Source organism: Amia ocellicauda, unplaced genomic scaffold (assembly GCF_036373705.1).
Source record: "Amia ocellicauda isolate fAmiCal2 unplaced genomic scaffold, fAmiCal2.hap1 HAP1_SCAFFOLD_34, whole genome shotgun sequence".
Lineage (NCBI taxonomy): Eukaryota > Metazoa > Chordata > Actinopteri > Amiiformes > Amiidae > Amia > Amia ocellicauda.
Window position 1 is genome coordinate 740906 of NW_027102909.1, and position 26310 is coordinate 767215.

A 26310-nucleotide genomic window follows, 5' to 3' on the forward strand; every position below is an offset into this window, starting at 1 on the left:
TTTCAACTGTTTCTTTGTGATTCCTAAAATTACTTTACAGGCTGGGGCTGGGGGAAGACACTGCGCCCGCCTGGAGAAGCCTGTACAAGCCCCCCTCAATAAGAGAGCTGGCAATCTGCAGTGGAGGGTGTTACACACCATTATTGCTGTCAATTCTTTTATTACTGTTCTTAACCCTGCTGTGTCCGACGCCTGCCCATTCTGTGCTCAGAGAGAGACCGTGTTTCACTGTTTCAGCACTTGCTCTCGGTTGTCACCCATTTTTAGTCTTTTAACTCGTCTTTTTACTGATCTTAACCTGATTTTTAACACAAAGGTTTTTATTTTAGGGGCGCGATACACCAGAAGGACCAAACATGTGGACCAGCTGGTAAACTTCTTGCTGGGCCAGGCTAAAATGGCCGTCTATAAGACTAGGAAGAACAGAGTGTGTGGGGAGGGCAGTGAGGATGCAGTGAGAGTGTTTGCCATGCTGGTCAAGTGCAGAGTCAGACTAGAGTTTAACTATTACAGGCTGATGAATGATTTGGAGAGTTTTGAACAGGTCTGGTGTATTAATGATGCCCTTTGTGAATTGTATGACGGGGAGTTGGTTTTTATTATGTAATTCATTTATAGGGTTTAGTATTTGATGGTTGTTTTGTTGTGTGTATTGGGTTGCTTTCTTTAAAAGTGTACAGATCAGTGGCGGAGTTAATGCTTGTTGGGGGGAGACAAACAAAGGGGAACACTATTTTTTATTTATTTATTTATTTTCTTTTGTATGAATTATTGCGTGTTGCAAACAGGCAATGAAGTCTGATAAAAGTCAAAAAGTCTCTCTCTCTCTCACACACACACACACAGCCAGCAAGACACACAGAGCCAGCCAGCTCAGCGATGACATCACAAACATCTCTCTCAGGTGACTCCTATGACATCACAGAGCACGTACATTCCGTTGCTTGCCGTCTGTCAACCACTCAGTCACTGCCAGCCAGACTGGCTGGCTGACTGGATGGTGGGGCTGCTTGCTGCTGCTGCGTACCTTAGCAAGCTTATTTGCTTGACCGGCCTTCCTCCTCCGCCCACATGCCCACCTATGTCCGATCTGCTGTTCACCTGGATCACAGCTCCGCCCCAACAAGGCAGAGCCTCCCAAGAATGGTACAAACTCACCCACGATCCCCTCCACGGAAAGCTATAGCAAAAGGCAAAAGCATTATACGTAATGAAGAGGAACCCGAGTCCAAGACGCATCCGACCAGCCATACATATTTGTGTGTATTAAAGATCACATTTTATTACATTTAGATTTTCTGTACTTTATTACATCTTTTTGTGATTTTTAAATGTATTGTTTCTTTTCCTTATATATGTATGTATGTATGTATGTATGTGTGTGTGTGTCTGTGTGAAAGTGTATGTGTTTGTGTGTCTCTGTGTGAAAGTGAGTGTGTGTGTGTCTGTCTCTGTGTTTGTGTGTCTGTCTCTGTGTGAAAGTGAGTGTGTGTGCGTGTGTCTGTCTGTGAAAGTGTGTGTGTGTGTGTGGGTGTGACAGTGTGTATGAGTGTCTGTCTGTCATGTAACTCGCACATCTGTGAGGGCACCATTTTTGCAGAAAGAGATGTACACATTTTGGAGCAACATATGCTGCCATCCAGACATCGTCTTTTCCAGGGACGTCCCTGCATTTTTCAGCAGGATAACGCCAAACCACATTCTGCCCAGATTACAAGCGCATGGTTGCGTAGGCAGAGAGTGCGGGTGCTAGCATGGCCTGCCTGCAGTCCTGACCTGTCTCCGAATTGAGAATGTGTGGCGCACTATGAAGTGCAAATTAAGACAACGAAGGCCCTGTGCAGTTGCGCAGCTGAGGAAATGCATAATGGATGAATGGGGGAAAATCCCGCTTGCTAAACTTAACCAAGTGGTGTCTTCAGTGCCCAAGTGCTTAATAAGTGTTATTAAAAGAAAAGGTGATGTTACATAGTGGTAAACAGTCGACTGTCCCAACTTTCTTGGTTTCTTTTCACTGCTAATGAGATGCTGTAGAGTGAGTTAGTTATATTGCTTTCAGGAGCTCTAATCGTATTGATGAGTTCATGCAGCATTTGTAATTGAATTTCAAAAAGTAATCCTTGCTGTCTGGCCTGTGTGTATGAGATGTACTCTGTCAATCTTTGGCTAACAACTGAAACATTGGTAGAACAGAAATGGCAACATAAAAAAGAAAAGTACATTTTAAAAGAGCACATTAAATAGGATGAATATACAGTTTTTTACAATCACTTTGTCACTCATTTCAGAACCTTGATGTCATTTTTCAAAACTCTAGACACAAAACTCAAAACGGTCATCACTTGTAACACAGGCTGTCCAATGTTCAAAACATTGCATTGTGCATTCATATCTTTAAAGAAACCTTGCACTTGCAGACTTGTTGGTTCAAATAATTCATTTATCATGAAATACCATAGTAACATTTATTTAGATCACCCACACAGAAGATACCGATAGTTTCACTGTGTAGTTGTTCGTACAATCATTAAATATTGTAGTACAAAATATGTGATACATGTTTCATTATGGTACTACACATAAATACATCACTGTAAAAGGACTAGTAGAGAGAATACTACAGACACAGTGGAATCATTGAACAAAATCTGAAATGTATTGATGCAATACAATCAAATCACACCATAGGTTTCTTTGAAGCCATGCAACAATAATTAGCTACAAAAAAGAACAAAACTACAGTAAAATGTCAACTGCAGTGTTCCTCACCTGGCTTAGTGTAAAACAAAGGATTGATTACTGTACTTCTGAATTTCCATCAGCCCTGTGTTCAGGTTCAGGTTCTCACAACCATTTTTCACAAGAGGCATCTTGAAACTGAACATACCTGAACATACTCAGTCATCAGCTGCTTCACTCTGTCTGCATTTCTTTCAAAAGGCACACTATACTCTGTGCTACACATTGGTATGCAGTATACAGTCATTTGACAATTGAGAGTAGCCTAATGTTTAGTGCATGCTGAAGACTTGCCGCTTCTCAGTATGGACATTTCTGATGATTGAGGCCACAGTTGATCCTGAGTTGATTCTGAGGTTTGATTGAATCATTGTAGCTGCCTCAGTCATGGTCATGCCATGATTTACAACATGCTCTACAACTATTTCTCGGATTTCACTGGACACTATTTGCTGTTGCTGCCGCTGTCTGGTCCGTGGCCTTGTCCTCTACCACGTTCCCCCAACACCTCTCAAATGAGGCCCATGGCTGCCTCTCTGGTGAGGCCTAAGCCCTCCTCTATGACGAGGCCCACGACCACCTCTCAGAAGGGGTGCATGTCCCCTTCCATTCCTTTGACCACCACGTCTTCCTCCTCCCACTGCTTGACCTCTATTGTGACCTGGATGACTTGCCGGCTCCATGTTATCACTGTGTTGCTGGGGTGGATAGCACTCATTTCACTCGATACTCGTACCACAATGTGAAATCAATCATCAATAACCAGTTGGCAGTATTGGAAAAGCAATTACAAGGGCCTGCATACATACAGTAATGTCAAATCTGATGTGGAAGAACAATCATCTTCAACCAGGTTGGAGCGTTAGTTGCAATGCCTTTAATACACGCAGCGTGGAGAGGAACAGTGACTCAAGTAGATCCCAAAGTCGCTCTGCCTTCATTTTAACAGTCAGAGCTTTTATACACAAAAATCAAAGAGCTGGTTATAATCAGAAAGTCATTACTATGTTATCTTAAAAGTTAGCTAAGCAGAATTTATATCATTATAGGACAGAGTTCATAGATCAACACATGGATTAGGGAGCAGGCACTTCAATCATACTGTTTGACATTGTCTCCAAGATTCTCATCGTAAATAACAAACAGAAATCAAACTACCTTCTGGCCTGACCTTCTAGCTTGACCTTATCTTTCTTAAGTATACAAGAGAGAAAAACAGGTATTAGAGAAAAAAATTCTAACTTTCCTTCCACACTGCAAACATGGTGTGGAAAAGTGCTACATGATGATGAATGATGATGAAATATTACATCCATAGATAATGTAGTCCAACTGGTTCATGCTCCTCGTTTATTGATGTCAATGGATCTCATTATCCTGAAACTTTCATGATCGAAACATGGAATATTGTTTGTCAGTTTCCATAAAATTATGCATTAAGAGTAATGCAACAGTCACTTATCATTTTGAGCAGCTGTATCAATTGATAGTTAAATCTTTGTAATGAAATGAATAGACAGTGATCTCAGATGTAATGTGTGAATTGCATTTTGAAATGGTAATACTTTGATGTTAAGTTGTGTCATTTTAGTTCAATGAACAAATGATCTGAGGTTGATGTGTATTGTATCCAAGCAATTGTAAAAAAGTGTTAGAGTTTTGAAAAATGTGCATTTTGATCATCGGGTGTGAGTTTAGTGTCTAGAGTTTTGAAAAATGACATCAAGGTTCTGAAATGAGTGCCAAAGTGATTGTAAAAAAGTGTAATATCAGGGGACAGTGGCTATTAGTGATCTGGCCTTCCGTGGCCTCTGTATTAATGTAACAGGTCACATTGTATGTGTACACTGATACTTGATAGTATAATATAGTACAAGTAAAAAACATACATACGTATCATAGAAGTATTTTGCAGAAATGATTATGGATAGTTATCAAAATGGAGAGGAAATGCTAAATCCAGTCTCCCCAGGCTGAGCTTCTATTGCTGCACCTGCTGGCCCCACTATATGGATAGAGCCACACCAAGTACAAGAGTCTCCCCATTGCTATTTATATCTCCCTATCCAATCTTATATACGTGTCAGGGTGGGGTGCATATTCCCCTGCATGCTTTGAAACCTATAGCACCTGGGACGCACACTTGGGATCCGGTTCCTCTGCCCCTCACATACACATGAGGAATCCTAGGTGCTCAACACGTCATACTGTCTCTTTCATCTCATGTGTAAACTATGGACAAATACATGACTAAACGTGTTTAGTTGCTTTTCCCAGAATGCTTTGCGCCACGATATGCAAATAACGGGGACTATGATTGGCTCCCTGACATTACCCACACTGCGACTGATGCTACCCATTTCACTACCCAACAAAGACCCATAATATGCGTGTGTCTGTCTGTCTGTCTGTCAAAGTATGTGTGTGTGTGTCTGTGTGTGTCTGTGTCTGTCTGTCTGTGTGTGAAAGTGTGTGTGTGTCTGTCTGTCTGTCTGTCATGTAACTTGCACATCTGTGAGGGCACCACTAATGCAGAAAGAGATGTACACATATTGTTTATTTTCCATATATATGTATGTATGTATGTATGCATGTCCAATTGCTTTGACAATACAAATGAATTGAATTGAGAGGGAGAGAGAGAGAGTAAGAGAGAGAGAGACAGACAGACAGACATACAGACAGACAGAGAGAGACACACACACACACACACACACACACACACACAGAGAGCCAGCCAGCCAGCTCAGCGATGACATGACGAGCCTCTCTCAGCTTACTGCTATGACATCACAGAGCACGTACATTCCGTTTAACAAATCGTTAAACAAAAAAGGTTATAAACACATTGACTACAATACCGGTTAGTAAGACGAAGGTGAGTCTCTCGTTAGTATTATTAGTCAGACATTAAATAACTACGCAGGTTAGTATTTATGTCAGGTAACTTCTCGTTATATATATATCAGTCTCATTTACGTTTAGGTGCCGAGAAAGATCCTATTTGTTACCACAATTTCCCTTAACTGATTATTATTCAATGATTAAGGATAGGCAGGGCCACCAATAATCTAATGTCTATTAACTTGTGTCAATTTCAGACTAAACAGTTAAACAGGAATGAGAAGATATTTCTCGGCGTTGACAGATTTTATTTCTAAAATTATCAACAAAACAGTTTAATGCAACTCACATTTATATTTAAGAAAACTAAATGATATTACACATTCTAGAGTTATGAATCACAGATTAACATTTCTAATTGATTTCTCAAATGTCATGAATCACAAACTCCAAACTGTTAAACTTATGTGAACTTCGTCGCAGAGAGGCCTCTCTGGCTTCGGGCTCAGATAACAGCACACGGCACGAGGTCCGTGTGGTTTGGAACAAAGGCAGTCCGGTTCGGCTTTGTCCAAGAACTTCCACTCAGTCGATGCACCTGGAAGTTGGGGTTTCGCGAATGTAGAGTCTTTTCCAAACAGATTTTCCATTGGTTTGAAGGCTCCAAGGTTGTGCACAAAATCTTCTTTGTAAGCATGGTTCCACCGTAGTTACTTGAAGACGAAGTCTTTGAGGAAAGCAGGGCCCTGTTTGTTCCAAGGGTCAAGTTTCTTAAGACTCAAATAGCTATTTAAGTGACTGACACTTTCGTATTCAGTCGACTTAGTCAATTGTCCAGCTGTAAAACTCCACTGATCAGGTGGGTCTGTGAAGTTATTTATTTAATAAAGTCCTTTAAAATAATTCTTCGCTCAATCTCCTTCTCCCAGTTTAACTGTTCTGTTGCCGGCAAAGACTTGGTTGGTTTCTGATTCCGGTTCTGGCAACAGAGCTACAGGTTGAGCTGTGGCAGCGAGTTTCTGGTTCAGGTGAGAGAGAGAGAGAGAGAAAGACTGTCCGCTGTTCCTTATAGTCTGTCAGATCAGTAGGTGATTGGTCCCTGAGTTCTTGAGATTGGATTTCGGTTTCAGCCCCCAGTGTCCTATTGGAGGGAGGCTTTATTTATGACTGATGTCAATCCATGCCATCTTTTGGAAATGCCGGTTGGCCTGGGTTCGTAGCTCTATGTCGGGATTTCGGCTCTCATCCACTTCAAAGAGTTTTTATCACCTAGAGGCCCCTTTCTCCAGACATCTCATAGCAGAATTCCAAACTATTTGGCCTCTTCTCGGTGCCATCCTCCCCAAAACTGTCACTTTGATGCAAACCAGTTCCAAGCTGATGAGCTAAGGAAATCTGATAACTTTGGGGGGGGAGAGGTCTTCTTTAGATCAGTGCTTCAGCTCAGAGCCCAAATGCTCTTATCCAAATACACCCAACATAACGCTACATATGTATGTATGTATGTATATATGTGTAGAAGGAAAATTAGAAATTATTTTCTTACACCTGTTTTTCTCTCTTGTATACTTAAAAAAGATACGGTCAAGCTAGAAGGTCAGCCCAGAAGATAGTTTGATTTCTGTTTGTTATTTACGATGAGAACCTTGGAGACATTGTCAAACGGTATGACCTACGTGCCTGTTCCCTAAAACCATGTGTTGACCTATGAACTCTGTTCTATAATGATATATGTTCTGCTTAGTTAGCCTTTAAGATAACATTGTAATGACTTTCTAGCATGTATGGATGTATGTATGTATGTATATATATATATATATATATGTATGTATGTATGTCCAATTGCTTTGACAATACAAATGAATTGAATTGAGAGGAAGAGAGAGAGAGAGAGAGAGAGAGAAAGAGAGAGAGAGAGACAGACAGACAGACAGACAGACAGACAGACAGCTCAGCGATGACATCACGAGCCTCTCTCAGCTGACTGCTATGACATCACAGAGCACGTACATTCCACTGCTTGTCGTCTGTCAACCACTCAGTCACTGCTAGCCAGACTGTCCCTAAGACAAAGTGTACAATACTTCAATTATATCTCCTCCAGACAGATAAAGAGTATTAAGAGCTACGATGAAGTTACCCAGGAGACGTAAAAAGCTTGCATCACCTGGTATTTCCTGGAGGTCACCCATCCAAGTACTAACCAGGCCCTGGCCCGTTTAGTTTCCAAGGTCTGACGAGATCGGGCACGTTCAGGACGGTGTGGCCGCAAGCCGAGATGCCTGGCTGCATGATGTCTCTTAAAGGCTGGCGGGTATTGACGGAATTTCCAGCAAAAAATAAAAAATTAAAAAATTAAAAAATGGAGGGAAAAATAACAGTGCAGGAAAGGGTGTTGAAAGTAGCCGGGAACGTGTACAATTCTTCAATTATATCTCCTCCAGACAGAAAGAGAGTATTAAGAGCTACGATGAAGTTACCCAGGAGACGTAAGAAGCTTGCAGCACCTGGTATTTCTAGGAGATCTCCCATCCAAGTACTGACTAGGCCATGCCCCGTTTAGCTTCCGAGATCTGACGAGACGGGGTGCGTCCAGGACGGTGTAGCCACAAGCCGAGAGGCCTGGCTGCATGATGTCTCTTAAAGGCTGACGGGTGTTGAGGGAACTTCCAGCAAATAAAAAAAGAAAAATGGAGGGAAAAATATCAGTTCAGCAAAGGGTGTTGAAAGTAGCCGGGTACGTGTACATTTCTTCAATTATATCTCCTCCAGACAGAAAGAGAGTATTAAGATCTACGATGAAGTTACCCAGGAGACGTATAAAGCTTGCAGCACCTGGTATTTCCAGGAGGTCACCCATCCAAGTACTGACCAGGCCCTGCCCTGTTTAGCTTCCGAGATCTGATGAGATCGGTCGCGTTCAGGACGGCGTGGCCGCAAGCCGAGAGGCCTGGCAGCATGATGTCTCTTAAAGGCGGGCGGGTTTTGACGGACCTTCCAGCAAAAAAAAGAAGAATGGAGGGAAAAATACCAGTGGAGCAAATGGTGTTGAAAGTAGCCGGGTACGTGTACAAATCCTCAATTATAACACCTCCAGGCAGAAAGAGAGTATCAAGAGCTACGATAAAGTTACCCAGCAGACGTAAAAAGCTGGCAGCACCTGGTATTTCCAGGAGATCTCCCATCCAAGTACTGACCAGGTCCTGCCCCGTTTCGTTTCCGAGATCTGACGAGATCGGGCGCGTTCAGGTCTGTGTGTCCGCAAGCCGAGATGTCTGGTTGCATGATGTCTCTTAAAGGCTGGCGGATATTGATGGAACTTCCAGAAAAAATAAAAAATAAAAAAAAAAATGGCGGGAAAAATATCAGTGCAGCAAAGGGTGTTGAAAGTAGCCGGGTACGTGTACAATTCTTCAATTATATCTCCTCCAGACAGAAATAGAGTATTAAGAGCTACGATGAAGTTACCCAGGAGACGAAAAAGCTTGCAGCACCTGGTATTTCCAGGAGGTCACCCATCCAAGTACTGACGAGGCCCTGCACCGTTTAGCTTCCGAGATCTGACGAGATCGGGCGCGTTCAGGACGGTGTGGCCACAAGCCGAGACGCCTGGCTGCATGATGTCTCTTAAAGGCTGGCGGGTATTGACGGAATTTCCAGCATAAAAAAAAAAAAAAAAAATAGAAAAATGGAGGGAAAAATATCAGTGCAGGAAAGGGTGTTGAAAGTAGCCGGGTACGTGTACAATTCTTCAATTATATCTCCTCCAGACTGAAAGAGAGTATTAAGAGCTACGATAAAGTTACCCAGGAGACGTAAAAGCTTGCAGCACCAGGTATTTCCAGGAGGTCTCACATTCAAGTACTGACCAGGTCCTACCCCGTTTAGCTTCCGAGATCTGACGAGATCGGGCGCGTTCAGGATGGTGTGGCAGCAAGCCGAGATGCCTGGCTGCATGATGTCTCTTAAAGGCTGGAGGGTATTGACGGAACTTCCAGCAGAAAAAAAAAAAGAAAAAGAAAAATGGAGGCAAAAATATCAGTGCAGCAAAGGGTGTTGAAAGTTGCCGGGTACGTGTTCAATACTTCAATTATATCTCCTCCAGACAGAAAGAGAGTATTAAGAGCTACGATAAAGTTTCCCAGGAGAAGTAAAAAGCTTGCAGCACCTGGCATTTCCAGGAGGTCTCCCATCTAAGTACTGACCAGGCCCTGCCCCGTTTAGCTTCCGAGATCTGACGAGATCGGGCGCATTCAGGACGGTGTGGCCACAAGCCGAGACGCCTGGCTGCATGATGTCTCTTAAAGGCTGGAGGGTATTGACGGAACTTCCAGCAAAAAAAAAAAGAAAAAAGAAAAATGGAGGGAAAAATATCTGTCCAGTAAAGGGTGTTGAAAGTAGCCGGGTACGTGTACAATTCTTTAATTAAATCTCCTCCAGACTGAAAGAGAGTATTAAGAGCTACGATGAAGTTACCCAGGAGACGTAAAAAGCTTGCAGGACCTGGTATTTCCAGGAGGTCAACAATCCAAGTACTGACCAGGCCCTGCCCCGTTTAGCTTCCGAGATCTGACGAGATTGGGGGAGTTTAGGACGGTGTGGCCGCAAGCCAAGAGGCCTGGCTGCATGATGTCTCTTAAAGGCTGGCGGGTATTGACGGAACTTCCAGCAAATAAAAAAAATAAAATAAAAAAAGAAAAACGGAGGGAAAAAAATCAGTGCCGCAAAGGGTGTTGAAAGTAGCCAGGTACGTGTACAATTCTTCAATTAAATCTCCTCCAGACAGAAAGAGAGTATTAAAAGCTACGACGAAGTTCCCCAGGTGACGAAAAAAGCTTGCAGCGCCTGGAATTTCCAGAAGGTCTCACATTCAAGTAATGACCAGGCCCTGCCCAGTTTAGCTTCCGAGAGCTGACGAGATGGGGCGCGTTCAGGACAGTGTGGCCGCAAGCCAAGACGCCTGGCTGCATGATGTCTCTTAAAGGTTGGCGGGTATTGACGGAACTTCCAGCAGAAAAAATAAATAATAATAAAAATAAAAAAATTGATGGAAAAATATCAGTGCAGCAAAGGGTGTTGACAGTAGCTGGGTACGTGTACAATACTTCAATTATATCTCCTCCAGACAGAAAGAGAGTATTAAGAGCTACGATAAACTTACCCAGCCGACGTAAAAAGCTTGCAGCACCTGGTATTTCCAGGAGGTCTCCCATCCAAGTACTGACCAGGCCCTGCCCCACTCAGTTTCCGAGATCTTACGAGATCGGACGCGTTCAGGACGGTGTGGCCGCAAGCCGAGATGCCTGGCTGCATGATGTCTCTTAAAGGCTGGCGGGTATTGACGGAACTGCCAGCAATAAAAAAAAAAAAAAAAAAAGAAATAGAAAAATGGAGGGAAAAATATCAGTGCAGCAAAGGGTGTTGAAAGTAGCCTAGTACGTGTACAATTCTTCAATTATATCTCCTGGAGACAGAAAGAGAGTATTAAGAGCTACGATGAAGTTACCCAGGAGACGTAAAAGGCTTGCAGCACCTGGTATTTCTAGGAGGTCTCCCATCCAAGTACTGACCAGGCCCTGCCCCGTTTAGCTTCCGAGATCTGACGAGATCGGGCGCATTCAGGACGGTGTGGCCGCAAGCCGAGAGGCCTGGCTGCATGATGTCTCTTAAAGGTTGGCGGGTATTGACGGAACTTCCAGCAAAAAAAAAAAAAAAAAAGAAAAATGGATGGAAAAATATCAGTGCAGCAAAGGGTGTTGACAGTAGCTGGGTACGTGTACAATACTTCAATTATATCTCCTCCAGACAGATAGAGAGTATTAAGAGCTACGATAAAGTTACCCAGGAGACGTAAAAGCTTGCAGCACCAGGTATTTCCAGGAGGTCTCACATTCATGTACCGACCAGGTCCTGCCCCGTTTAGCTTCCAAGATCTGACGAGATCGGGCGAGTTCAGGATGGTGTGGCCGCAAGCCGAGATGCCTGGCTGCATGATGTCTCTTAAAGGCTGGCGGGTATTGAGGGAATTTCCAGCAAAAAAAAAAAAAAAAAAAAAAAAAGAAAAATGCATGGAAAAATATCAGTGCAGCAAAGGGTGTTGACAGTAGCTGGGTACGTGTACAATACTTCAATTATGTCTCCTCCAGACAGAAAGAGAGTATTAAGAGCTACGATGAAGTTACCCAGGAGACAAAAAAGCTTGCAGCACCAGGTATTTCCAGGAGGTCACCCATCCAAGTACTGACCAGGCCCTGCCCCTTTTACCTTCCGAGATCTTACGAGATCGGGCGCATTCAGGACGGTGTGGCCACAAGCCGAGAGGCCTGGCTGCATGATGTCTCTTAAAGGTTGGCGGATATTGACGAACTTCCAGCAAAAAAAAAAAAGAAAAATGGAGGGAGAAATATCAGTGCAGCAAAGGCTGTTGAAAGTAGCCGTGTACGTGTACAATACTTCAATTATATCTCCTCCAGACAGAAAGAGAGTACTAAGAGCTACGATGAAGTTACCCAGGAGACGTAAAAAGCTTGCAGCACCTGGTATTTCCAGGAGGTCACACATCCAAGTACTGACCAGGTCCTGCCCCGTTTAGCTTTCGAGATCTTACGAGATCGGGCGCGTTCAGGACGGTGTGGCCACAAGCCGAGTGGCCTGGCTGCATGATGTCTCTTAAAGGTTGGCGGGTATTGACGGAACTTCCAGCAAAAAAAAAAAAAAAAAATAGAGGGAAATATACCAGTGCAGCAAAGGGTGTTGAAAGTAGCCGGGTACGTGTACAATTCTTCAATTATATCTCCTGGAGACAGAAAGAGAGTTTTAAGAGCTACGATGAAGTTACCCAGGAGACGTAAAAAGCTTGCAGCACCTGGTATTTCCAGGAGGTCACACATCCAAGTACTGACTAGGCCCTGCCCCGTTTAGCTTCCGAAATCTGATATGATCGGGCGCGTTCAGGACGGTGTGACTACAAGCCAAGAGGCCTGGCTGCATAATGTCTCTTAAAGGCTGGCGGATATTGACGGAACTTCCAGCAAAAAAAAAAAAAAAAAAGAAAAATGGATGGAAAAATATCAGTGCAGCAAAGGGTGTTGACAGTAGCTGGGTACGTGTACAATTCTTCAATTATATCTCCTGGAGACAGAAAGAGAGTATTAAGAGCTACGATGAAGTTACCCAGGAGACGTAAAAAGCTTGCAGCACCTGGCATTTCCAGGAGGTCACCCATCCAAGTACTGACCAGGCCCTGCCCCGTTTAAATTCCAAGATCTGATGAGATCGGGGGCGTTCAGGACGGTGTGGCTGCAAGCCAAGAGGCCGGGCTGCATGATGTCTCTTAATGGTTGGCGGGTTTTGACGGAACATCCAGCAAAAAAAAAAAAGAGAAATGGAGGGAGAAATACCAGTGCAGCAAAGGGTGTTGAAAGTAGCCGGGTACGTGTACAATTCTTCAATTATATCTCCTGCAGACAGAAAGAGAGTATTAAGAGCTACGATGAAGTTACCCAGGAGACGTAAAAAGCTTGCAGCACCTGGTATTTCTAGGAGGTCAGCCATCCAAGTACTGACCAGGCCCTGCCCCGTTTAGCTTCCGAGATCTTACGAGATCGGGCGCATTCAGGACGGTGTGGCCACAAGCCGAGAGGCCTGGCTGCATGATGTCTCTTAAAGGTTGGCGGGTATTGACGGAACTTCCAGCAAAAAAAAAAAAAAAAAAAAGAAAAATGGATGGAAAAATATCAGTGCAGCAAAGGGTGTTGACAGTAGCTGGGTACGTGTACAATACTTCAATTATATCTCCTGGAGACAGAAAGAGAGTATTAAGAGCTACGATGAAGTTACCCAGGAGACGTAAAAGGCTTGCAGCACCTGGTATTTCTAGGAGGTCTCCCATCCAAGTACTGACCAGGCCCTGCCCCGTTTAGCTTCCGAGATCTGACGAGATCGGGCGCATTCAGGACGGTGTGGCCGCAAGCCGATAGGCCTGGCTGCATGATGTCTCTTAAAGGTTGGCGGGTATTGACGGAACTTCCAGCAAAAAAAAAAAAAAAAAAGAAAAATGGATGGAAAAATATCAGTGCAGCAAAGGGTGTTTGACAGTAGCTGGGTACGTGTACAATACTTCAATTATATCTCCTCCAGACAGATAGAGAGTATTAAGAGCTACGATAAAGTTACCCAGGAGACGTAAAAGCTTGCAGCACCAGGTATTTCCAGGAGGTCTCACATTCATGTACCGACCAGGTCCTGCCCCGTTTAGCTTCCAAGATCTGACGAGATCGGGCGAGTTCAGGATGGTGTGGCCGCAAGCCGAGATGCCTGGCTGCATGATGTCTCTTAAAGGCTGGCGGGTATTGAGGGAATTTCCAGCAAGAAAAAAAAAAAAAAAAATAGAAAAATGGAGGGAAAAATATCAGTGCAGGAAAGGGTGTTGAAAGTAGCCGGGTACGTGTACAATTCTTCAATTATTTCTCCTGGAGACATAAAGAGAGTATTAAGAGCTACGATGAAGTTACCCAGGAGACGTAAAAAGCTTGCAGCACCTGGCATTTCCAGGAGGTCACCCATCCAAGTACTGACCAGGCCCTGCCCCGTTTAAATTCCAAGATCTGATGAGATCGGGGGCGTTCAGGACGGTGTGGCTGCAAGCCAAAAAGCCGGGCTGCATGATGTCTCTTAATGGTTGGCGGGTTTTGACGGAACATCCAGCAAAAAAAAAAAAGAGAAATGGAGGGAGAAATTCCAGTGCAGCAAAGGGTGTTGAAAGTAGCCGGGTACGTGTACAATTCTTCAATTATATCTCCTGCAGACAGAAAGAGAGTATTAAGAGCTACGATGAAGTTACCCAGGAGACGTAAAAAGCTTGCAGCACCTGGTATTTCTAGGAGGTCAGCCATCCAAGTACTGACCAGGCCCTGCCCCGTTTAGCTTCCGAGATCTTACGAGATCGGGCGCATTCAGGACGGTGTGGCCACAAGCCGAGAGGCCTGGCTGCATGATGTCTCTTAAAGGTTGGCGGGTATTGACGGAACTTCCAGCAAGAAAAAAAAAAAAAAAAAAAAAAGAAAAATGGATGGAAAAATATCAGTGCAGCAAAGGGTGTTGACAGTAGCTGGGTACGTGTACAATACTTCAATTATGTCTCCTCCAGACAGAAAGAGAGTATTAAGAGCTACGATGAAGTTACCCAGGAGACAAAAAAGCTTGCAGCACCAGGTATTTCCAGGAGGTCACCCATCCAAGTACTGACCAGGCCCTGCCCCTTTTACCTTCCGAGATCTTACGAGATCGGGCGCATTCAGGACGGTGTGGACACAAGCCGAGAGGCCTGGCTGCATGATGTCTCTAAAAGGTTGGCGGATATTGACGAACTTCCAGCAAAAAAAAAAAGAAAAATGGAGGGAGAAATATCAGTGCAGCAAAGGCTGTTGAAAGTAGCCGTGTACGTGTACAATACTTCAATTATATCTCCTCCAGACAGAAAGATAGTACTAAGAGCTACGATGAAGTTACCCAGGAGACGTAAAAAGCTTGCAGCACCTGGTATTTCCAGGAGGTCACACATCCAAGTACTGACCATGTCCTGCCCCGTTTAGCTTTCGAGATCTTACGAGATCGGGCGCGTTCAGGACGGTGTGGCCACAAGCCGAGAGGCCTGGCTGCATGATGTCTCTTAAAGGTTGGCGGGTATTGACGGAACTTCCAGCAAAAAAAAAAAAAAAAAAAGAAAAATGGAGGGAGAAATATCAGTGCAGCAAAGGCTGTTGAAAGTAGCCGGGTACGTGTACAATTCTTCAATAATATCTCCTCCAGACTGAAAGAGAGTATTAAGAGCTACGATGAAGTTACCCAGGAGACGTAAAAAGCTTGCAGCACCTGGTATTTCCAGGAGGTCACCCAACCAAGTACTGGCCAGACCCTGCCCCGTTTAGCTTCCGAGATCTGACGAGATCGGGCGCATTCAGGACGGTGTGGCCGCAAGCCGAGAGGCCTGGCTGCATGATGTCTCTTAAAGGTTGGCGGGTATTGACGGAACTTCCAGCAAAAAAAAAAAAAAAAAAGAAAAATGGATGGAAAAATATCAGTGCAGCAAACGGTGTTGACAGTAGCTGGGTACGTGTACAATACTTCAATTATATCTCCTCCAGACAGATAGAGAGTATTAAGAGCTACGATAAAGTTACCCAGGAGACGTAAAAGCTTGCAGCACCAGGTATTTCCAGGAGGTCTCACATTCATGTACCGACCAGGTCCTGCCCCGTTTAGCTTCCAAGATCTGACGAGATCGGGTGAGTTCAGGATGGTGTGGCCGCAAGCCGAGATGCCTGGCTGCATGATGTCTCTTAAAGGCTGGCGGGTATTGAGGGAATTTCCAGCAAAAAAAAAAAAAAAAAAAAGAAAAATGGAGGGAAAAATATCAGTGCAGGAAAGGGTGTTGAAAGTAGCCGGGTACGTGTACAATTCTTCAATTATTTCTCCTGGAGATATAAAGAGAGTATTAAGAGCTACGATGAAGTTACCCAGGAGACGTAAAAAGCTTGCAGCACCTGGCATTTCCAGGAGGTCACCCATCCAAGTACTGACCAGGCCCTGCCCCGTTTAAATTCCAAGATCTGATGAGATCGGGGGCGTTCAGGACGGTGTGGCTGCAAGCCAAGAGGCCGGGCTGCATGATGTCTCTTAATGGTTGGCGGGTTTTGACGGAACATCCAGCAAAAAAAAAAAAGAGAAATGGAGGGAGAAATTCCAGTGCAGCAAAGGGTGTTGAAAGTAGCCGGGTACGTGTACAATTCTTCAATTATATCTCCTGGAGACAGAAAGAGAGTATTAAGAGCTACGATGAAGTTACCCAGGAGACGTAAAAGGCTTGCAGCACCTGGTATTTCTAGGAGGTTTCCCATCCAAGTACTGACCAGGCCCTGCCCCGTTTAGCTTCCGAGATCTGACGAGATCGGGCGCATTCAGGACGGTGTGGCCGCAAGCCGAGAGGCCTGGCTGCATGATGTCTCTTAAAGGTTGGCGGGTATTGACGGAACTTCCAGCAAAAAAAAAAAAAAAAAAAAAGAAAAAGAAAAATGGAGGGAAAAATATCAGTGCAGTAATGGGTTTTGAAAGTAGCCGGGTACGTGTACAATTCTTCAATTATATCTCCTCCAGACAGAAAGAGAGTATTAAGAGCTACGATGAAGTTACCCAGGAGACGTAAAAAGCTTGCAGCACCTGGCATTTCCAGGAGGTCACCCATCCAAGTACTGACCAGGCGCTGCCCCGTTTAAATTCCAAGATCTGATGAGATCGGGGGCGCTCAGGACGGTGTGGCCACAAGCCGAGAGGCCTGGCTGCATGATGTCTCTTAAAGGTTGGCGGATATTGACGAACTTCCAGCAAAAAAAAAAAAGAAAAATGGAGGGAAAAATATCAGTGCAGCAAAGGCTGTTGAAAGTAGCCGTAGCCGTGTACGTGTACAATACTTCAATTATATCTCCTCCAGACAGAAAGAGAGTACTAAGAGCTACGATGAAGTTACCCAGGAGACAAAAAAGCTTGCAGCACCTGGTATTTCCAGGAGGTCACCCATCCAAGTACTGACGAAGCCCTGCCCCGTTTAGCTTCCGAGATCTGACGATATCGGGCGCGTTCAGGACGGTGTGGCCGAAAGCCAAGAGGCCCGCCTGCATGATGTCTCTTTAGGCTGGTGGGTATTGACGGAACTTCCAGCAAAAAAAAAAAAAAAAAAGAAAAATGGAGGGAGAAATATCAGTGCAGCAAAGGCTGTTGAAAGTAGCCGGGTACGTGTACAATTCTTCAATAATATCTCCTCCAGACTGAAAGAGAGTATTAAGAGCTACGATGAAGTTACCCAGGAGACGTAAAAAGCTTGCAGCACCTGGTATTTCCAGGTGGTCACCCAACCAAGTACTGGCCAGACCCTGCCCCGTTTAGCTTCCGAGATATGATGAGATCAGGCGCGTTAAGGACGGTGTGGCCGCAAGCCAAGAGACCTGGCTGCATGATGTCTCTTAAAGGCTGGCAAGTATTGACGGAACTTCCAGCAAAAAAAAAAAAAAAAAAAATAGAAAAAGGGAGGGAAAAATATCAGTGCAGCAAAGGGTGTTGACAGTAGCTGGATACGTGTACAATACTTCAATTATATCTCCTCCAGACAGAGAGAGAGTATTAAGAGCTACGATGAAGTTACCCAGGAGACGTAAAAAGCTTGCAGCACCTGGTATTTCTAGGAGGTCTCCCATCCAAGTACTGACCAGGCCCTGCCCCGTTTAGCTTCCGAGATCTGACGAGATCAGGCGCATTCAGGACGGTGTGGCCGAAAGCCAAGAGGCCCAGCTGCATGATGTCTCTTTAAGGCTGGCGGGTATTGACGGAACTTCCAGCAAAAGAAAAAAGAAAAAAGAAAAATGGAGGGAAAAATATCAGTGCAGCAAAGGGTTTTGAAAGTAGCCGGGTACGTGTACAATTCTTCAATAATATCTCCTACAGACTGAAAGAGAGTATTAAGAGCTATGATGAAGTTACCCAGGAGACGTAAAAAGCTTGCAGCACCTGGTATTTCTAGGAGGTCTCCCATCCAAGTACTGACCAGGCCCTGCCCCGTTTAGCTTCCGAGATCTGACGAGATCGGGCGCGTTCAGGAAGGTGTGGCCGCAAGCCGAGATGCCTGGCTGCATGACGTCTCTTAAAGGCTGGCGGGTATTGACGGAACTGCCAGCAAAAAAAAAAAAGAAAAATAGAGGGAAATATACCAGTGCAGCAAAGGGTGTTGAAAGTAGCCGGGTACATGTACAATTCTTCAATTATATCTCCTGGAGACAGAAAGAGAGTATTAAGAGCTACGATGAAGTTACCCAGGAGACGTAAAAAGCTTGCAGCACCTGGTATTTCTAGGAGGTCTCCCATCCAAGTACTGACCAGGCCCTGCCCCGTTTAGCTTCCGAGATCTGACGAGATCGGGCGCATTCAGGACGGTGTGGCCACAAGCCGAAAGGCCTGGCTGCATGATGTCTCTTAAAGGTTGGCGGGTATTGACGGAACTTCCAGCAAAAAAAAAAAAAAAAAAAATAGAAAAATGGAGGGAAAAATATCAGTGCAGGAAAGGGTGTTGAAAGTAGCCGGGTACGTGTACAATTCTTCAATTATATCTCCTGGAGACAGAAAGAGAGTATTAAGAGCTACGATGAAGTTACCCAGGAGACGTAAAAAGCTTGCAGCACCTGGTATTTCTAGGAGGTCTCCCATCCAAGTACTGACCAGGCCCTGCCCCGTTTAGCTTCCGAGATCTGACGAGATCGGGCGCATTCAGGACGGTGTGGCCACAAGCCGAAAGGCATGGCTGCATGATGTCTCTTAAAGGTTGGCGGGTATTGACGGAACTTCCAGCAAAAAAAAAAAAAAAAAAAATGGAAAATGGAGGGAAAAATATCAGTGCAGCAAAGGCTGTTGAAAGTAGCCGGGTACGTGTACAATACTTCAATTATATCTCCTCCAGACAGATAGAGAGTATTAAGAGCTACGATGAAGTTTCCCAGGAGACGTAAAATGCTTGCAGCACCAGGTATTTCCAGGAGGTCTCCCATCCAAGTACTGACGAGGCCCTGCCCCGTTTAGCTTCCGAGATCTGACGAGATCGGTCGTGTTCAGGACGGTGTGGCCGCAAGCCAAGAGGCCTGGCTGCATGATGTCTCTTAAAGGCTGGCGGGTATTGACAGAACTTCCAGCAAAAAATAAAAAATAAATAAATAGAAAAATGGAGGGAAAAATATCAGTGCAGGAAAGGGTGTTGACAGTAGCTGGATACGTGTACAATACTTCAATTATATCTCCTCCAGACAGAGAGAGAGTATTAAGAGCTACGATGAAGTTACCCAGGAGACGTAAAAAGCTTGCAGCACCTGGTATTTCTAGGAGGTCTCCCATCCAAGTACTGACCAGGCCCTACCCCGTTTAGCTTCCGAGATCTGACGAGATCAGGCGCATTCAGGACGGTGTGGCCGAAAGCCAAGAGGCCCAGCTGCATGATGTCTCTTTAAGGCTGGCGGGTATTGACGGAACTTCCAGCAACAGAAAAAAGAAAAAAGAAAAATGGAGGGAAAAATATCAGTGCAGCAAAGGGTTTTGAAAGTAGCCGGGTACGTGTACAATTCTTCAATAATATCTCCTACAGACTGAAAGAGAGTATTAAGAGCTATGATGAAGTTACCCAGGAGACGTAAAAAGCTTGCAGCACCTGGTATTTCTAGGAGGTCTCCCATCCAAGTACTGACCAGGCCCTGCCCCGTTTAGCTTCCGAGATCTGACGAGATCGGGCGCGTTCAGGATGGTGTGGCCGCAAGCCGAGATGCCTGGCTGCATGACGTCTCTTAAAGGCTGGCGGGTATTGACGGAACTGCCAGCAAAAAAAAAAAAAGAAAAATAGAGGGAAATATACCAGTGCAGCAAAGGGTGTTGAAAGTAGCCGGGTACATGTACAATTCTTCAATTATATCTCCTGGAGACAGAAAGAGAGTATTAAGAGCTACGATGAAGTTACCCAGGAGACGTAAAAAGCTTGCAGCACCTGGTATTTCTAGGAGGTCACCCATCCAAGTACTGACCAGGCCCTGCCCCGTTTAGCTTCCGAGATCTGACGAGATCGGGCGCATTCAGGACGGTGTGGCCACAAGCCGAAAGGCCTGGCTGCATGATGTCTCTTAAAGGTTGGCGGGTATTGACGGAACTTCCAGCAAAAAAAAAAAAAAAAAAAATAGAAAAATGGAGGGAAAAATATCAGTGCAGGAAAGGGTGTTGAAAGTAGCCGGGTACGTGTACAATTCTTCAATTATATCTCCTGGAGACAGAAAGAGAGTATTAAGAGCTACGATGAAGTTACCCAGGAGACGTAAAAAGCTTGCAGCACCTGGTATTTCTAGGAGGTCTCCCATCCAAGTACTGACCAGGCCCTGCCCCGTTTAGCTTCCGAGATCTGACGAGATCGGGCGCATTCAGGACGGTGTGGCCACAAGCAGAAAGGCCTGGCTGCATGATGTCTCTTAAAGGTTGGCGGGTATTGACGGAACTTCCAGCAAAAAAAAAAAAAAAAAAATAGAAAAATGGAGGGAAAAATATCAGTGCAGGAAAGGGTGTTGAAAGTAGCCGGGTACGTGTACAATTCTTCAATTATATCTCCTCCAGACAGATAGAGAGTATTAAGAGCTACGATGAAGTTTCCCAGGAGACGTAAAATGCTTGCAGCACCAGGTATTTCCAGGAGGTCTCCCATCCAAGTACTGACGAGGCCCTGCCCCGTTTAGCTTCCAAGATCTGACGAGATCGGTCGTGTTCAGGACGGTGTGGCCGCAAGCCAAGAGGCCTGGCTGCATGATGTCTCTTAAAGGCTGGCGGGTATTGACGGAACTGCCAGCAAAAAAAAAAAAGAAAAATAGAGGGAAATATACCAGTGCAGCAAAGGGTGTTGAAAGTAGCCGGGTACGTGTACAATTCTTCAATTATATCTCCTGGAGACAGAAAGAGAGTATTAAGAGCTACGATGAAGTTACCCAGGAGACGTAAAAAGCTTGCAGCACCTGGTATTTCTAGGAGGTCTCCCATCCAAGTACTGACCAGGCCCTGTCCCGTTTAGCTTCCGAGATCTGACGAGATCGGTCGTGTTCAGGACGGTGTGGCCGCAAGCCAAGAGGCCTGGCTGCATGATGTCTCTTAAAGGCTGGCGGGTATTGACAGAACTTCCAGCAAAAAATAAAAAATAAATAAATAGAAAAATGGAGGGAAAAATATCAGTGCAGGACAGGGTGTTGAAAGTAGCCGGGTACATGTACAATTCTTCAATTATATCTCCTCCAGACTGAATGAGAGTATTAAGAGCTACGCTGAAGTTACCCAGGAGATGTAAAAAGCTTGCAGCACCTGGTATTTCCAGGAGGTCTCACATTCAAGTCCTGACCAGGTCCTGCCCCGTTTAGCTTCCGAAATCTGACGATATCATGCGCATTCAGGACGGTGTGGCCGAAAGCCGAGAGGCCCAGCTGCATGATGTCTCTTTAAGGCTGGCGGGTATTGACGGAACTTCCAGCAAAAGAAAAAAGAAAAAAGAAAAATGGAGGGAAAAATATCAGTGCAGCAAAGGGTTTTGAAAGTAGCCGGGTACGTGTACAATTTTTCAATAATATCTCCTACAGACTGAAAGAGAGTATTAAGAGCTATGATGAAGTTACCCAGGAGACGTAAAAAGCTTGCAGCACCTGGTATTTCTAGGAGGTCTCCCATCCAAGTACTGACCAGGCCCTGCCTTGTTTAGCTTCCGAGATCTGACGAGATCGGGCGCATTCAGGACGGTGTGGCCACAAGCCGAAAGGCCTGGCTGCATGATGTCTCTTAAAGGTTGGCGGGTATTGACGGAACATCCAGCAAAAAAAAAAAAAAAAATAGAAAAAAGAAAAATGGATGGAAAAATATCAGTGCAGCAAAGGGTGTTGACAGTAGCTGGATACGTGTGCAATACTTCAATTATATCTCCTCCAGACAGAGAGAGAGTATTAAGAGCTTAGATAAAGTTACCCAGGAGACGTAAAAGCTTGCAGAACTAGGTATTTCCAGGAGGTCTCACTTTCATGTACTGACCAGGTCCTGCCCCGTTTAGCTTCCGAGATCTGACGAGATCGGGCGCGTTCAGGATGGTGTGGCCGCAAGCCGAGATTCCTGGCTGCATGATGTCTCTTAAAGGCTGGCGGGTATTGACGGAACTGCCAGCAAAAAAAAAAATGAAAAATAGAGGGAAATATACCAGTGCAGCAAAGGGTGTTGAAAGTAGCCGGGTACGTGTACAATTCTTCAATTATATCTCCTGGAGACAGAAAGAGAGTATTAAGAGCTACGATGAAGTTACCCAGGAGACGTAAAAAGCTTGCAGCACCTGGTATTTCCAGGAGGTCACCCATCCAAGTACTGACCAGGCCCTGCTCCGTTAGCTTCCGAGATCTGATGAGATCGGGCGCGTTCAGGACGGTGTGGCCGCAAGCCAAGAGGCCTGGCTGCATGATGTCTCTTAAAGGCTGGCGGGTATTGACGGAACTTCCAGCAAAAAAAAAAAAAAAAAAAATGGAAAATGGAGGGAAAAATATCAGTGCAGCAAAGGCTGTTGAAAGTAGCCGGGTACGTGTACAATACTTCAATTATATCTCCTCCAGACTGAATGAGAGTATTAAGAGCTACGCTGAAGTTACCCAGGAGATGTAAAAAGCTTTCAGCACCTGGTATTTCCAGGAGGTCACCCATCCAATTACTGACCAGGCCCTGCCCAGTTTTTCTTCCGAGATCTGACGAGATCTTGCGTCTTCAGGATGGTGTGGCCGCAAGCCGAGATGCCTGGCTGCATGATGTCTCTTAAAGGTTGGCGGGTATTGACGGAACTTCCAGCAAAAAAGAAATATAAAAAAAGAAAAAAGAAAAATGGATGGAAAAATATCAGTGCAGCAAAGGGTGTTGACAGTAGCTGGATACGTGTACAATACTTCAATTATATCTCCTCCAGACAGAGAGAGAGTATTAAGAGCTACGATGAAGTTACCCAGGAGACGTAAAAAGCTTGCAGCACCTGGTATTTCTAGGAGGTCTCCCATCCAAGTACTGACCAGGCCCTGCCCCGTTTAGCTTCCGAGATCTGACGAGATCAGGCGCATTCAGGACGGTGTGGCCACAAGCCGAAAGGCCTGGCTGCATGATGTCTCTTAAAGGTTGGCGGATATTGACGGAACTTCCAGCAAAAAAAAAATATAAAAAAAGAAAAAAGAAAAATGGATGGAAAAATATCAGTGCAGCAAAGGATGTTGACAGTAGCTGGATACGTGTACAATACTTCAATTATATCTCCTCCAGACAGAGAGAGAGTATTAAGAGCTACGATGAAGTTACCCAGGAGACGTAAAAAGCTTGCAGCACCTGGTATTTCTAGGAGGTCTCCCATCCAAGTACTGACCAGGCCCTGCCCCGTTTAGCTTCCGAGATCTGACGAGATCAGGCGCATTCAGGACGGTGTGGCCACAAGCCGAAAGCCCTGGCTGCATGATGTCTCTTAAAGGTTGGCGGGTATTGACGGAACTGCCAGCAAAAAAAGAAAAAGAAAAATAGAGGGAAATATACCAGTGCAGCAAAGGGTGTTGAAAGTAGCCGGGTACGTGTACAATTCTTCAATTATATCTCCTGGAGACAGAAAGAGAGTATTAAGAGCTACGATGAAGTTACCCAGGAGACGTAAAAAGCTTGCAGCACCTGGTATTTCTAGGAGGTCTCCCATCCAAGTACTGACCAGGCCCTGCCCCGTTTAGCTTCCGAGATCTGACGAGATCGGGCGCATTCAGGACGGTGTGGCCACAAGCCGAAAGGCCTGGCTGCATGATGTCTCTTAAAGGTTGGCGGGTATTGACGGAACTTCCAGCAAAAAGAAAAAAAAAAAAAAATAGAAAAATGGAGGGAAAAATATCAGTGCAGGAAAGGGTGTTGAAAGTAGCCGGGTACGTGTACAATTCTTCAATTATATCTCCTGCAGACTGAAAGAGAATATTAAGAGCTACGATAAAGTAACCCAGGAGACGTAAAAGCTTGCAGCACATGGTATTTCCAGGAGGTCTCACATTCAAGTACTGACCAGGTCCTGCCCCGTTTAGCTTCCGAGATCTGACGATATCATGCGCATTCAGGACGGTGTGGCCGAAAGCCGAGAGGCCCAGCTGCATGATGTCTCTTTAAGGTTGGCGGGTATTGACGGAACTGCCAGCAAAAAAAAAAAAGAAAAATAGAGGGAAATATACCAGTGCAGCAAAGGGTGTTGAAAGTAGCCGGGTACGTGTACAATTCTTCTATTATATCTCCTGGAGACAGAAAGAGAGTTTTAAGAGCTACGATGAAGTTACCCAGGAGACGTAAAAAGCTTGCAGCACCTGGTATTTCCAGGAGGTCACACATCCAAGTACTGACCAGGTCCTGCCCCGTTTAGCTTCCGAAATCTGATATGATCGGGCGCGTTCAGGACGGTGTGACTACAAGCCAAGAAGCCTGGCTGCATGATGTCTCTTAAAGGCTGGCGGATATTGACGGAACTTCCAGAAAAAAAATAAAATAAAAAGAAAAATGGAGGGAAAATATCAGTGCAGCAAAGGGTGTTGAAAGTAGCCTAGTACGTGTACAATTCTTCAATTATATCTCCTGGACACAGAAAGAGAGTATTAAGAGCTACGATGAAGTTACCCAGGAGACGTAAAAGGCTTGCAGCACCTGGTATTTCTAGGAGGTCTCCCATCCAAGTACTGACCAAGCCATGCCCCGTTTAGCTTCCGAGTTCTGACGAGATCGGGCGAATTCAGGACGGTGTGGCCGCAAGCCGAGAGGCCCAGCTGCATGATGTCTCTTTAAGGCTGGCGGGTATTGACGGAACTTCCAGCAAAAGAAAAAAGAAAAAAGAAAAATGGAGGGAAAAATATCAGTGCAGCAAAGGGTTTTGAAAGTAGCCGGGTACGTGTACAATTCTTCAATAATATCTCCTACAGACTGAAAGAGAGTATTAAGAGCTATGATGAAGTTACCCAGGAGACGTAAAAAGCTTGCAGCACCTGGTATTTCTAGGAGGTCTCCCATCCAAGTACTGACCAGGCCCTGCCCCGTTAGCTTCCGAGATCTGACGAGATCGGGCGCGTTCAGGATGGTGTGGCCGCAAGCCGAGATTCCTGGCTGCATGACGTCTCTTAAAGGCTGGCGGGTATTGACGGAACTGCCAGCAAAAAAAAAAAAGAAAAATAGAGGGAAATATACCAGTGCAGCAAAGGGTGTTGAAAGTAGCCGGGTACGTGTACAATTCTTCAATTATATCTCCTGGAGACAGAAAGAGAGTATTAAGAGCTACGATGAAGTTACCCAGGAGACGTAAAAAGCTTGCAGCACCTGGTATTTCTAGGAGGTCTCCCATCCAAGTACTGACCAGGCCCTGCCCCGTTTAGCTTCCGAGATCTGACGAGATCGGGCGCATTCAGGACGGTGTGGCCACAAGCCGAAAGGCCTGGCTGCATGATGTCTCTTAAAGGTTGGTGGGTATTGACGGAACTTCCAGCAAAAAAAAAAAGAAAAAAGAAAAATGGAGGGAAAAATATCAGTGCAGCAAAGGGTTTTGAAAGTAGCCGGGTACGTGTACAATTCTTCAATAATATCTCCTACAGACTGAAAGAGAGTATTAAGAGCTATGATGAAGTTACCCAAGAGACGTAAAAAGCTTGCAGCACCTGGTATTTCCAGGAGGTCACCCATCCAAGTACTGACCAGGCCCTGCCCCGTTAGCTTCCGAGATCAGATGAGATCGGTCGCGTTCAGGACGGTGTGGCCGCAAGCCAAGAGGCCCGGCTGCATGATGTCTCTTAAAGGCTGGCGGGTATTGACGGAACTTCCAGCAAAAAAAAAAAAAAAAAAAATGGAAAATGGAGGGAAAAATATCAGTGCAGCAAAGGCTGTTGAAAGTAGCCGGGTACGTGTACAATACTTCAATTATATCTCCTCCAGACAGATAGAGAGTATTAAGAGCTACGATGAAGTTACCCAGGAGACGTTAAAGCTTGCAGAACTAGGTATTTCCAGGAGGTCTCACTTTCATGTACTGACCAGGTCCTGCCCCGTTTAGCTTCCGAGATCTGACGAGATCGGGCGCGTTCAGGATGGTGTGGCCGCAAGCCGAGATGC

At 45.0% G+C, this 26310-nt stretch overlaps 20 non-coding genes and 35 pseudogenes across 20 annotated transcripts; all 55 read right to left on the reverse strand.

Annotated features, from left to right (window-relative positions):
• Window positions 1-1115: 1115 nt before the first annotated feature.
• LOC136732152 (U5 spliceosomal RNA) lies at window positions 1116-1230 on the reverse strand. Its single transcript, XR_010809790.1, has one exon. It is a non-coding gene; the product is annotated as a U5 spliceosomal RNA (small nuclear RNA).
• A 6508-nt stretch (window positions 1231-7738) lies between these two features.
• LOC136732380 (uncharacterized) lies at window positions 7739-7857 on the reverse strand (annotated as a pseudogene).
• A 221-nt stretch (window positions 7858-8078) lies between these two features.
• LOC136732656 (uncharacterized) lies at window positions 8079-8197 on the reverse strand (annotated as a pseudogene).
• A 209-nt stretch (window positions 8198-8406) lies between these two features.
• LOC136732418 (5S ribosomal RNA) lies at window positions 8407-8525 on the reverse strand. Its single transcript, XR_010809932.1, has one exon. It is a non-coding gene; the product is annotated as a 5S ribosomal RNA (ribosomal RNA).
• Window positions 8526-8731: 206 nt separating this feature from the next.
• Window positions 8732-8850, reverse strand: LOC136732083 (uncharacterized; annotated as a pseudogene).
• A 215-nt stretch (window positions 8851-9065) lies between these two features.
• On the reverse strand, window positions 9066-9184 carry LOC136732361 (uncharacterized; annotated as a pseudogene).
• A 219-nt stretch (window positions 9185-9403) lies between these two features.
• On the reverse strand, window positions 9404-9522 carry LOC136732373 (uncharacterized; annotated as a pseudogene).
• Window positions 9523-9739: 217 nt separating this feature from the next.
• On the reverse strand, window positions 9740-9858 carry LOC136732178 (5S ribosomal RNA). Its single transcript, XR_010809814.1, has one exon. It is a non-coding gene; the product is annotated as a 5S ribosomal RNA (ribosomal RNA).
• Window positions 9859-10074: 216 nt separating this feature from the next.
• On the reverse strand, window positions 10075-10193 carry LOC136732653 (uncharacterized; annotated as a pseudogene).
• Window positions 10194-10416: 223 nt separating this feature from the next.
• On the reverse strand, window positions 10417-10535 carry LOC136732131 (uncharacterized; annotated as a pseudogene).
• Window positions 10536-10759: 224 nt separating this feature from the next.
• Window positions 10760-10878, reverse strand: LOC136732450 (uncharacterized; annotated as a pseudogene).
• Window positions 10879-11104: 226 nt separating this feature from the next.
• Window positions 11105-11223, reverse strand: LOC136732219 (5S ribosomal RNA). Its single transcript, XR_010809863.1, has one exon. It is a non-coding gene; the product is annotated as a 5S ribosomal RNA (ribosomal RNA).
• A 215-nt stretch (window positions 11224-11438) lies between these two features.
• On the reverse strand, window positions 11439-11557 carry LOC136732593 (uncharacterized; annotated as a pseudogene).
• A 222-nt stretch (window positions 11558-11779) lies between these two features.
• On the reverse strand, window positions 11780-11898 carry LOC136732308 (uncharacterized; annotated as a pseudogene).
• A 209-nt stretch (window positions 11899-12107) lies between these two features.
• On the reverse strand, window positions 12108-12226 carry LOC136732406 (uncharacterized; annotated as a pseudogene).
• A 210-nt stretch (window positions 12227-12436) lies between these two features.
• Window positions 12437-12555, reverse strand: LOC136732526 (uncharacterized; annotated as a pseudogene).
• Window positions 12556-12771: 216 nt separating this feature from the next.
• On the reverse strand, window positions 12772-12890 carry LOC136732289 (uncharacterized; annotated as a pseudogene).
• A 210-nt stretch (window positions 12891-13100) lies between these two features.
• Window positions 13101-13219, reverse strand: LOC136732282 (uncharacterized; annotated as a pseudogene).
• A 218-nt stretch (window positions 13220-13437) lies between these two features.
• On the reverse strand, window positions 13438-13556 carry LOC136732230 (5S ribosomal RNA). Its single transcript, XR_010809877.1, has one exon. It is a non-coding gene; the product is annotated as a 5S ribosomal RNA (ribosomal RNA).
• Window positions 13557-13772: 216 nt separating this feature from the next.
• LOC136732594 (uncharacterized) lies at window positions 13773-13891 on the reverse strand (annotated as a pseudogene).
• A 220-nt stretch (window positions 13892-14111) lies between these two features.
• Window positions 14112-14230, reverse strand: LOC136732291 (uncharacterized; annotated as a pseudogene).
• A 210-nt stretch (window positions 14231-14440) lies between these two features.
• On the reverse strand, window positions 14441-14559 carry LOC136732283 (uncharacterized; annotated as a pseudogene).
• Window positions 14560-14781: 222 nt separating this feature from the next.
• Window positions 14782-14900, reverse strand: LOC136732403 (uncharacterized; annotated as a pseudogene).
• A 208-nt stretch (window positions 14901-15108) lies between these two features.
• Window positions 15109-15227, reverse strand: LOC136732520 (uncharacterized; annotated as a pseudogene).
• A 217-nt stretch (window positions 15228-15444) lies between these two features.
• On the reverse strand, window positions 15445-15563 carry LOC136732190 (5S ribosomal RNA). Its single transcript, XR_010809829.1, has one exon. It is a non-coding gene; the product is annotated as a 5S ribosomal RNA (ribosomal RNA).
• A 215-nt stretch (window positions 15564-15778) lies between these two features.
• LOC136732548 (uncharacterized) lies at window positions 15779-15897 on the reverse strand (annotated as a pseudogene).
• A 218-nt stretch (window positions 15898-16115) lies between these two features.
• On the reverse strand, window positions 16116-16234 carry LOC136732292 (uncharacterized; annotated as a pseudogene).
• A 210-nt stretch (window positions 16235-16444) lies between these two features.
• Window positions 16445-16563, reverse strand: LOC136732453 (5S ribosomal RNA). Its single transcript, XR_010809935.1, has one exon. It is a non-coding gene; the product is annotated as a 5S ribosomal RNA (ribosomal RNA).
• Window positions 16564-16788: 225 nt separating this feature from the next.
• On the reverse strand, window positions 16789-16907 carry LOC136732509 (uncharacterized; annotated as a pseudogene).
• A 214-nt stretch (window positions 16908-17121) lies between these two features.
• On the reverse strand, window positions 17122-17240 carry LOC136732546 (uncharacterized; annotated as a pseudogene).
• Window positions 17241-17455: 215 nt separating this feature from the next.
• Window positions 17456-17574, reverse strand: LOC136732451 (uncharacterized; annotated as a pseudogene).
• A 220-nt stretch (window positions 17575-17794) lies between these two features.
• Window positions 17795-17913, reverse strand: LOC136732345 (uncharacterized; annotated as a pseudogene).
• A 216-nt stretch (window positions 17914-18129) lies between these two features.
• LOC136732384 (5S ribosomal RNA) lies at window positions 18130-18248 on the reverse strand. Its single transcript, XR_010809929.1, has one exon. It is a non-coding gene; the product is annotated as a 5S ribosomal RNA (ribosomal RNA).
• A 210-nt stretch (window positions 18249-18458) lies between these two features.
• LOC136732138 (5S ribosomal RNA) lies at window positions 18459-18577 on the reverse strand. Its single transcript, XR_010809776.1, has one exon. It is a non-coding gene; the product is annotated as a 5S ribosomal RNA (ribosomal RNA).
• A 220-nt stretch (window positions 18578-18797) lies between these two features.
• Window positions 18798-18916, reverse strand: LOC136732144 (5S ribosomal RNA). The gene has a single exon (XR_010809782.1). It is a non-coding gene; the product is annotated as a 5S ribosomal RNA (ribosomal RNA).
• Window positions 18917-19135: 219 nt separating this feature from the next.
• Window positions 19136-19254, reverse strand: LOC136732376 (uncharacterized; annotated as a pseudogene).
• A 221-nt stretch (window positions 19255-19475) lies between these two features.
• LOC136732324 (uncharacterized) lies at window positions 19476-19594 on the reverse strand (annotated as a pseudogene).
• Window positions 19595-19810: 216 nt separating this feature from the next.
• On the reverse strand, window positions 19811-19929 carry LOC136732336 (5S ribosomal RNA). The gene has a single exon (XR_010809924.1). It is a non-coding gene; the product is annotated as a 5S ribosomal RNA (ribosomal RNA).
• Window positions 19930-20140: 211 nt separating this feature from the next.
• Window positions 20141-20259, reverse strand: LOC136732371 (5S ribosomal RNA). The gene has a single exon (XR_010809927.1). It is a non-coding gene; the product is annotated as a 5S ribosomal RNA (ribosomal RNA).
• Window positions 20260-20479: 220 nt separating this feature from the next.
• On the reverse strand, window positions 20480-20598 carry LOC136732155 (5S ribosomal RNA). Its single transcript, XR_010809793.1, has one exon. It is a non-coding gene; the product is annotated as a 5S ribosomal RNA (ribosomal RNA).
• Window positions 20599-20817: 219 nt separating this feature from the next.
• On the reverse strand, window positions 20818-20936 carry LOC136732444 (uncharacterized; annotated as a pseudogene).
• A 210-nt stretch (window positions 20937-21146) lies between these two features.
• On the reverse strand, window positions 21147-21265 carry LOC136732207 (5S ribosomal RNA). The gene has a single exon (XR_010809849.1). It is a non-coding gene; the product is annotated as a 5S ribosomal RNA (ribosomal RNA).
• Window positions 21266-21821: 556 nt separating this feature from the next.
• LOC136732214 (5S ribosomal RNA) lies at window positions 21822-21940 on the reverse strand. Its single transcript, XR_010809857.1, has one exon. It is a non-coding gene; the product is annotated as a 5S ribosomal RNA (ribosomal RNA).
• Window positions 21941-22163: 223 nt separating this feature from the next.
• LOC136732647 (uncharacterized) lies at window positions 22164-22282 on the reverse strand (annotated as a pseudogene).
• A 210-nt stretch (window positions 22283-22492) lies between these two features.
• LOC136732263 (5S ribosomal RNA) lies at window positions 22493-22610 on the reverse strand. Its single transcript, XR_010809908.1, has one exon. It is a non-coding gene; the product is annotated as a 5S ribosomal RNA (ribosomal RNA).
• Window positions 22611-22829: 219 nt separating this feature from the next.
• LOC136732579 (uncharacterized) lies at window positions 22830-22948 on the reverse strand (annotated as a pseudogene).
• A 225-nt stretch (window positions 22949-23173) lies between these two features.
• On the reverse strand, window positions 23174-23292 carry LOC136732215 (5S ribosomal RNA). Its single transcript, XR_010809859.1, has one exon. It is a non-coding gene; the product is annotated as a 5S ribosomal RNA (ribosomal RNA).
• Window positions 23293-23517: 225 nt separating this feature from the next.
• LOC136732216 (5S ribosomal RNA) lies at window positions 23518-23636 on the reverse strand. The gene has a single exon (XR_010809860.1). It is a non-coding gene; the product is annotated as a 5S ribosomal RNA (ribosomal RNA).
• Window positions 23637-23847: 211 nt separating this feature from the next.
• LOC136732156 (5S ribosomal RNA) lies at window positions 23848-23966 on the reverse strand. Its single transcript, XR_010809794.1, has one exon. It is a non-coding gene; the product is annotated as a 5S ribosomal RNA (ribosomal RNA).
• Window positions 23967-24515: 549 nt separating this feature from the next.
• LOC136732482 (uncharacterized) lies at window positions 24516-24634 on the reverse strand (annotated as a pseudogene).
• Window positions 24635-24849: 215 nt separating this feature from the next.
• Window positions 24850-24968, reverse strand: LOC136732343 (uncharacterized; annotated as a pseudogene).
• A 216-nt stretch (window positions 24969-25184) lies between these two features.
• Window positions 25185-25302, reverse strand: LOC136732276 (uncharacterized; annotated as a pseudogene).
• Window positions 25303-25512: 210 nt separating this feature from the next.
• On the reverse strand, window positions 25513-25631 carry LOC136732157 (5S ribosomal RNA). Its single transcript, XR_010809795.1, has one exon. It is a non-coding gene; the product is annotated as a 5S ribosomal RNA (ribosomal RNA).
• A 216-nt stretch (window positions 25632-25847) lies between these two features.
• LOC136732284 (uncharacterized) lies at window positions 25848-25965 on the reverse strand (annotated as a pseudogene).
• Window positions 25966-26183: 218 nt separating this feature from the next.
• Window positions 26184-26302, reverse strand: LOC136732648 (uncharacterized; annotated as a pseudogene).
• Window positions 26303-26310: the final 8 nt, after the last annotated feature.